Source organism: Tinamus guttatus, unplaced genomic scaffold, assembly GCF_059628265.1.
Source record: "Tinamus guttatus ecotype Peru unplaced genomic scaffold, ASM5962826v1 Tinamus_guttatus_pri_ptg000188l, whole genome shotgun sequence".
In the NCBI taxonomy this organism is placed as follows: Eukaryota; Metazoa; Chordata; class Aves; order Tinamiformes; family Tinamidae; genus Tinamus; species Tinamus guttatus.
Window position 1 is genome coordinate 986,012 of NW_028288722.1, and position 9,486 is coordinate 995,497.

A 9,486-nucleotide genomic window follows, 5' to 3' on the forward strand; every position below is an offset into this window, starting at 1 on the left:
TCAGATGGGAAAAAAAGGGCCTTGGGTCACAGCTCTGCTATCCAGCCACACGCTGGGGACAGCACTTTGCCTTAGGGTCAGTCTTGAGCACTCAGATCCTAACCCAAGTGTTTGTACACGCAGGTCCCTGTAGACATTGAAACTGTCACTTCTGCTCGCATGGGGACAAGCAGTGGATGGCTATAGCTGCAGAGGGTAGGATAAAGCCCAGCCTATTTTGACACAATTAGCAAGAAGGTTTTGTCCCAGCAGAAAGCTAAACAAGACATCAGCACCACCTAAATATGCTTTTCAGCACACACGCAAAAAACTCTGTCATTTACAAGACAGATCATTGCAGAACATCCCTGGGCAAATAGGGACCTGCCCTTTGCTAAGAAATCATTTGCCACAGAAGGCTGTAGAAAAAGGGTGCTGGAGCCGGCAGCAGAGAGCGAGTGACACTCCCACTGCTCCCCAGGATCCAACCCAGACGGGCAGCATGGAGCACAGCTCCAAAAAACCTTTGCCATGATGGAGCCTGGGATCAGTAGGCTTCCTAAGGATATGCTTTGCTGCAAAACCATTAATAAGGTGCCAGGTGCTGGTGTATCATCTTCTCTGCCCGTGCATCTCATGGCGATCCAGGGCCCCTGCTAAAAGAAGCAAAGTACAAGTTGTTGGAGACCGCCCTGAACTGTGTCTACACACAGTCTTCAAAACAGGAAATCACCTGCTAATACCACAGTTAGCAGGATCTTAGCAGTATGTGACAGTATTGTGTCCCATGCAAGGTGCAAAGTGCAGGCTCAAGAGTCAACTTTATTTTTTTAATTTCCCTGACTTCATATCACACAAATTCCTCTATGTCAACATTAGTTAGGTTCTCAGCTTGTGTACGTTCACATTTCCTTGTCTGGATTACTCTCGGAGGTGGATGCTCACCTATGAGGATGGATATAGGGGAGAAAAGAAACTGGGGTCCCTCAAAGCAGCCCTAGAGGCAGCACTAAGGTCTGCCTGAATGAGGCAGAACTGACTACAGACCTACTATTTTCATCTAGGACTAGTTGTAATAGAAGCCTTTTTGTTCATGCCAGATGTCAAAGTTCACCACTAAAATGATGATTAAAGTGCGGGCAAGGATTTCATCATTATCAGTATGGAGAAAAACTGGGTTTTATACTTCACCCTCTGATTTCCACCTGTCTTTCCATTGCCAATACACAATGTAACACCCTGTGCAATTTCCCCAACAGCTCCGTATTAAAGCAGTCCAAACAAAGTCCATAAAAGACCAGCAGCCGACAACTCCACCTGATCAAAAGGCAAGTGCATAAACATGCAGGGAGATTATTTAAGCAAAAAGAACAGAGAGAAAGTTCAGAGGTTTTCCAGAGTCTTCCTTCTGGCCATTCTGACCCCACAAAGACTACCTTTTAGAAATAACCAGAAACTCTTAACTATCCCCATTTTGCAAAGATATAGGTGCAATCTGTAGGGCAGGAGTCAAATCTGGGGACAAATCTAGGCAGTTGCTCATTCCACCTCCCTGCAAATCTGTTTCCCAGCAGTGCTGTTTTATCTATCAGTCACATTTTCAGCATGTCCTTATCCCCTCCTAAGGTCTGGTCATCCCCATTAGCTGCTGGGCTATTTCTCCTCCCAAATGAAAAAGCTCCATTTCCAAATGGTCCTTGCTGATGTTAACGGACACATTCTGCACAAAGGCAGGTCAGCTGCATGGAATTCATAGAATCATAGAATCATAGAATGCTTAGGGTTGGAAGGGACCTCTAGAGATCATCTAGTCCAACCCCCCTGCATACGCAGGGACACCTAAAGCACGTGGCACAGGACTGCATCCAAGCGGGTTTTGAAGATCTCCAGAGAAGGAGACTCCACAACCTCTCTGGGCAGCCTGTTCCAGTGCTCCGTCACCCTCACTGTTAAGAAATTTTTCCTTAAGTTCCTATGGAATTTTTGATGTTTCAGTTTCCGGCCATTTCCTCTAGTCCTATCAGTGGCCACCACTGAAAAGAGACCATCCCCGTCCTCTGCACTCCCTCCCTTGAGGTATTTATATACACTGATTAGATCCCCTCTCAGCCTTCTCTTCTCCAGGCTGAACAGGCCCAGCTCCCTCAGCCTCTCCTCATAGGGCAGATGTTCCAGGGCCCTGATCATCCTTGTAGCCCTGCGCTGGACTCTCTCCAGCAGCTCCACATCCCTCTTGTACTGTGGAGCCCAGAACTGGACACAGTACTCCAGATGCGGCCTCACCAGGGCTGAGTAGAGGGGCAGGATCACCTCCCTCGACCTGCTGGAGACGCTCTTCTTAATGCAGCCCAGGATCCCATTGGCCTTCTTGGCCACGAGGGCACACTGCTGCCTCATGGTCAACTTGTCGTCCACCATGACACCCAGGTCTTTCTCTGCAGAGCTGCTCTCCACAAGCTCGGTCCCCAGCCTGTACTGGTGTCTGGGGTTATTCCTCCCCAGGTGCAGGACCTTGCACTTGGCCTTGTTGAATTGCATGAGGTTTTTCACCGCCCAGTTGTCCAGTCTGTCCAGGTCCCTCTGGATGGCAGCACAGCCCTCTGGGGTATCGGCTACTCCTCCCAGTTTGGTATCATCAGCAAACTTGCTGAGGGAGCACTCTGTGCCTTCATCCAGGTCATTGATGAATAAATTGAACAGGACTGGACCAAGGACTGACCCCTGGGGGACCCCACTAGCCACAGGCCTCCAACTAGACTCTGCACCGCTGATCACCACTCTCTGGGCCCTGCCATCCAGCCAGTTCCTAATCCATCTCACTGTCCACTCATCTATCCCACACTTCCGGAGCTTGCCCAGGAGGATGTTATGAGGGACGGTGTCAAAAGCCTTGGTGAAGTCGAGATAGACGACATCCACCGCTCTCCCCTCGTCTATCCAGCCGGTCATTTCATCATAGAAGGCTATCAGGTTAGTCAGGCAAGATTTTCCCTTGGTGAATCCATGCTGACTACTCTTGAGCACCTTCTTGTCCTCCATGTGCTTGGAGACAACGGCCAGTATGAGCCGTTCCATCACTTTTCCGGGGACGGAGGTGAGGCTGACTGGCCTGTAGTTGCCTGGGTCCTCCTTCTTGCCTTTTTTGAAGACTGGTGTGACATTGGCCTTCTTCCAGTCTTCCGGCACCTCCCCCGTTCTCCAGGATCTTTCAAAGATGATGGAGAGCGGCTTAGCTATGGCATCTGCCAGCTCCCGCAGCACTCTGGGGTGCATCCCATCAGGGCCCATGGATTTGTGGGTATCGAGGTTCCTTAGGTGCTCTCTGACCCAATCTTCCTCTACCCAGGGCAAGTCTTCCTCTCCACCAGCTTCTTCTCTTGCCTCTAGGGCCTGGGGCTCTAAAGGGCTGCCCTTGGTAAACACCGAAGCAAAGAAGGCATTGAGCAACTCTGCTTTTTCTGTGTTATTTGTAACCAAGGTGCCCATCCCGTCCTCCAGCGGACCCACGTTTTCCCTGATCTTCCTTTTGCTGTTAATGTATTTGAAGAATTTTTTTTTGTTATTTTTAACGTCCCTTGCCAGCTTGCCTTCCAGACGTGCCTTAGCTTTCCTTGTCGCATCTCTGCACTCCCTGACTACGTTCCTGTATTTCTCCCAGGGGGCCTGTCCTTTTTTCCACATTCTGTATACCGCTGCCTTCTGCTTGAGCATTGCCACAAGCTCCCGGCTCATCCACGCAGGTCGCCTGCCCCCTCTGCCTCCCTTCCTACACACAGGGATGCACTGTTGCTGGACGTGGAGAAAGTGCCGCTTGAAAACTAACCAGCTCTCTTGGGCCCCCCTGCCTTCTAGAGCACTAGCCCATGGGATTCTACCGAGGAGGTCTCTGAAGAGGCTAAAGTTGGCCCTCCTGAAGTCCATCGTCGCAAGGCTACTTACAGCCCTTCCTCCTCCTCGTTGAATCCTGAATTCAGGAAGATAAATTCCTGAATTCAGGAAGATAAAAGGGATTTGAAAGAGATATTGTGGTTTAACAGGGAACTCCTGCCCTGAGCCCAAATAGCTCACAAGGTGAAAAACTGAGGGATAAATCTGAGGTTGTTATTCACCTTAAGTCACTCATGTCCTCCAAGTGAGACACCCTCTGCGCAGACTTCTTCCCACGCTGGCAGCAGCCAGGGGTCCCAGTGCAGGTTAGCTGCAAACCTGCACCCGTCCAGGCCGTCCCGATTAGCTCGGACAACGGCTGCGAGGAGGAGCGCGGGGACCCGTGAAAGCCCCGGCAGCTGCTCCGCGCTCAATCCCTGCCATCCCCCGGCGCTTCCCAGCCCGCGCTCCGCGTGTCCGCGGGACCTTCGGAGCACACCTGCTGCCGGGACGCTGAAGGTCTTCCTTGCTACTGGATGCCGAGGGATCTGGAAACGGGAAGAAGCTGGGAGCCACTGCTGTTGTGTGATCCTGGAAGACACCAGCAATTCGAAGTGTATTAGAAACAGGTATTGAATTGAAGAACTTCATTTGCTACAAACCACATGCTTCCGCCACTTCCTTCCCCACCCTTCCTTTCCCTTAAATCCAGCCTCTTGAGTAATTCCATCAATTATCAGCAGCCGAATAGCAATGTTCAGCCATGGGCAGAGCTTGCAAAGGACTTCGAGTCTGTGGTTCTTTTCCAGCACAAGGTTCTCACACTGCTGGCAAGCTAAAGGTTCTGCAGAGAGGCAGTGATCCAGACCTCAGCCTCGAGGCTTTCTCCATTATAAGGACTGCAATGGGTTCGAGACTTAAGAAAACAATGTAAGAGCAAGATACTATAGTAGAAAAACGTCAAATAAATTCCAAGTGTCTCCTTCCCATCTTACCTGGTGCTATGGTAGGCAAAAAAAAGCCAAACTCAAGTTCTGCCCTCTGGAAAGATGGGCTTTTTGAGGAATGCATCCTCCCTCCCTCCATGATGAAGTAAAACCACAGATTTTAAAACAAGCTTTTCTCCTAGGGACTCTTAGCTAACTTGCAGCACCTTATAGAGCCAACAGTCACTCCACAAATGAAGGAAAACTTACTCTTGGGGGACACTGGGGGAGGTTTTAAATGAGAAAAATCTGATTCTGAGCAGAAAACCTCTCAGAGATGAAAGAGACGAGGCTGAAGCTGATAAAAGCGAGAGTTTTCCCATCTGCAGTAACCACCTAAGCCTAGCCAGCCTCAGGAACGCTGGCTAATAGGCAGATCACAAGATATAGGATTCGTGACAAATCGGCTAAGGAAAAAAAGGCTGTGCACATCCCTCTTAATCCTCTCTGAGGCTGAAGAGCGTGTGAGGCGCCGGGCTGCAGCCGCAGGACCTCCCTGCTGCTCGTGCAGGACAGCAGCACCATCCAGAGGGCTCGGCGTGCAGCGCCGGGGTGACTCCCTGGCTGTGACAGCGCTGGGACAGGACAGGTCACACAGCCGTGGAACGAGACATTCCACCGCCACGTGCCGGAATGAGGCACATCTGCAGCAGCTGTCCAGATCCCGGGGGGAAAAGCTCTAACGCAGCCACCCACAAAGGCTGCTGCAAGCTGCTGTCTGTACTTGGGTGTTTAAACTTGGGAAGTTTAATTCCCATCTGTTTCTCCCTGTTACCCTCTCATTTCTCACAGCACTGCTTCAAATGTCAAAATTCCACTTTAAAATCACTTGTCTTGCCAGCCACAGGTCTCATTAAACTAGCAGCACCAGCCCAGTTGTGAACTGAATGCAAGTTAACAGGCAATGCTGCATGAGCAGAATTCCAAGCAGTACATACTAGAGATTTGGATATACAATCCAGCAAAAATAACCTCTTCCTCTCCCATCATCTCACACTTAGTTACACCCACCTACCAAAAAAAAAAAAAAAAAGAAAGAAAGAAAAAAAGAAAAAAAGAAAAAAAAAAGTTGCGGGATATAATTTTTCTCCGAGTCGAGGACAACCTCAGGGTTGCTTTTACATTACATTTGAGTAAGAAAAGGTGAGAGGTTTCAGAAGACAGGTAGGAAACAGCTCCGGTTCCTATCACCAGCTTTGGAGATGTGTGGAGGCCGCCTCAGATTCCCAGGACAGATGCTTGTTGACCATTTCTCCTCATTCTGTAGCAGCATCTCTCGGGATTTGCCTTAACACGAACAAACAGCCACGATCCCAAGTCAGCATGAAGCTACTCTCTTCATTAGGTGCCTTCTTTAAGGTAAATAAAGATAAAACAAACCATGCAGTGCTTAATCTTGGTTATTTATTGGTCTTCATACAATTTAGGAGTTAACAAGTGTGAGCGCTATACAGCATTCTCAACAGCTGAGGCTGCACCGTGACTCACTTCACACAAATATCCGTGGCCACATTCCTGACCTACTTTGGGAATTAGAGAGCACTGAAGACAGGAGCTTGTTTCCTTTAGCAAAGGAGAGCCCCGTGGAGTTTTTGGCTGGAATCTACCAATTGCATGGATTTGAGACGAAGTATATATATTGAAAGCTTAAAAAAAAATAAAGAGAGAGAAGAGAGAGAGAGATTTCCAGGTTTTGCTCTGTTCCTGTCCAAATAGGGGCCAAATTCAAATACAGGATGCCAGGGCTCCATATTTTACACTATGAGCTTACCTTGAGGAATTCTTCCCATCCGCTGCTGCTCCACAGCCCACGGTCTGGACATGCACTCCCAGATCAGTATCTTGGCTATTTCATTTGACATTCAGAGAGAACTCAGGAAAAGAAAGTTAGCATTCCTGGGACACATCAAAAGGCCTCTAAAGTCTTAGGTTTATGAGAAAAGCTTTACTCACATTATGCAAGATGACAATAAAACACAGTACTATCCACACACCATAAACACAGGGTGGTACACACCACTGCACACTTCCCACCACCTACAAATTTTGTTTTTCCCACAACTCTTTCAGAAATACAGGAAGAAAAAGCTGCAAAATTAAGGGGCTTATATAGATATTGTCCTCCTGTCATAGCAGTCTGTGATTCAAGAGCAAAAGCAGAGGGGTAAGAAAGGCAAAGCTGCCTTCTTAGAACTGGCAACGCTCCTGCCACACATTCACTCATAGCTTGGTTCTAGAAAGGCTCCCTAGAGCCACCCGTTATTGCAAGGGTCAGAAATGGCTATTTCCCTCTTCACAGATAATGATATTCTCTGAAGTGGTATTATCTGCAAAATGATTTTTGAACTTTGTACCCACCATACTTCTGGGAATAAAATCAGCCTATGGTTAAGTTCATACAGACTGGGGATTTAATTCCCTGTCAGAGCATGAGGAAATGACTATTTTTAGTACTAAGATAACGGCAAAGCTGGTCTGGAAACTCCCCCTTGTTCTCCCCTGGTGGATATTAATGAGAACTTTTACCTTGGATTCATTCTGAGAAATGTCCCAGAGGATTTTATTCAAAATATTTGAAATAGTTTGCAAAGACCACAGAACTACTCTGCATAGCACAAAAGGCAAAAAGGCAGAAAATAACAAGGCAGGAGCCAGAAAGGAGGGTTTATGGGGGGCACAGACAGCAGAAACTGCCCACGTTCTTCCTATCTGTAACTGCTCCAAACTCCTTTGAAGGACATGATGGGGAAACCCATCTCTTTGCTAGCAGATACATTTAACAAGTTCACTAGCACAATTACCCATGTGGTTGGCACAGACTACTTGACTAGCAGCAGGTCAAGCCAAATTGCAGGTAACCTAAACACTTATTTTGCATTCTATTTAAATACGTTCTATGTAATTAAGCCATCACATGGCTTCTCAATTTTACAGGCAATCTCGGAGATCAAAGTTAATTTAAAACACCTGTAGAAAAAAGTCTCCAAACCTGAAATCCCTACCAAAGCCACCCAGAGCAGCGCAGCAGGGGAACTGGGCCTTCTCCTCTCTCTATCTTCACCCTCTCTTCCAACAAAGTTCTTTCACTACTATTTTTCAGTACGATCTCTATTTTGCACTCAGGGACTGCCTGAGTTTGTACGAGGGCAGAAAACCACATTTGAGGAGAATGAATTCAAGAAGACACCCAACAAAATGGTCTTGCTCTCCGGTCCATTCAAGCCTGGAGCAGCACAGCCCAATCTATTCCCTACCTGCAGCTCAAGTACCTTAACGTTAGTTTACATGGATGAGCCCTTGTTGGGATGGGAGGAATGTGTGAAAATCAGGTGTTAGAAAAAAAAAAAAAAACACCAACATAGAGGAGCCTTCGTGCACGGCCCTTCCGAGGGCACCAGATCCCCGGCCCCGGAGGGCAGCGCGGGAAGCCCCAGCGCACCCACGGACACTCGTTCATCACGGAGCAGCTCGGCCCGCGGCCACCCCGTCTCGTGGCGACGCTCCCGCGGGGTGCGCGGGGGCCCCGCACACGCCGGGATCCCCCCCCCCCGGAGCCGCCCGCAGCGGCCCCGGTCCCGGTCCCTCGCCCGGCGCCGCGCTGGGGCCACGCGCATGCGCGCCCCACCTCGGAGGGCACCCTGCGAGCCGCGTCCCTGCCGGCGCATGCGCACTTCCTCAGCGAAGCCAGCCGCTTGCCCGGCTGCCCGGCGTACGAGGGCCAGCTAGGGACAATCCCAGCCAAGTGCGCATCTCCGTACGGGTGCTGGGCGGGGACAGGTTTTCCCGTTGCCGTGGCAGCGCCCCCCTCCCCGGTTGCGGCCTGCCGCGCCGGGCGCCACGTCCACGCGTGGCCCGAGCTCCCCCTCCCCTCCCCTCCCCTCCCCTCCTATTTCTGTCGCGGAGCAGGAACGTTTCCCCAAACCCCATTCCTGAGCCTCAGGTCTCATCCCTCCGCGTCACCCCAGCATCGCCGTGGGGCTGCGTTTGTGCCACCAGCATCCGAAGAGGAGCCGTCAGTGTCATAGAGAGGACAGGCCCCAGGAGGGGGGTTGCTGCTGTGGCAACTGCTGAAATTTCCCGTATAAATATTGATGAGCCCAGAGGGGAGAGGAAATGAGAAGCCAGCCGGCCAAGATGTCGTGTCCCCTTGCCCGCCTTTGCTACCTAGCATCATTTCTTCCTTAAATTCAGGCCCTGTAAATGAAGAGGTCACTTGCCATCCATCAGCAGCGTCTCCAGAGCAGGAGATGGAAAGGAGAGGGTTAATGCCAGCTACACTCCCATATCCTGCAGTTATCACTGCTGACATTGGCCTTCGGGTGGGAGGGAGAGGAATTCCTTCAGAAACAGCCTCTTCAGCAGAGGCCGCAGTATCAAAGAAGTAACAAACACTTTGAAAACAACCTGTAAAGTCGGCAAGACACGGGGTAAAACTCAACCACAAATAACCTTGCCCGTGCTTGCTCTCAAGGACTTTGGAAAAGAGCCTGCTCTCAGGTTCGAAGCAGGGAGAACTCCCACCCACGTATTTCCTACATGTTTTCCTCTTGCACAAATAGTTTGACAAAGAAAATTGTTGCCTGTGTACCAGCAAGCTGTTGGTCTGATGTTTTTTTTCATATCAAGAAACTCCTTTCCTCACTAAATTCCTTCA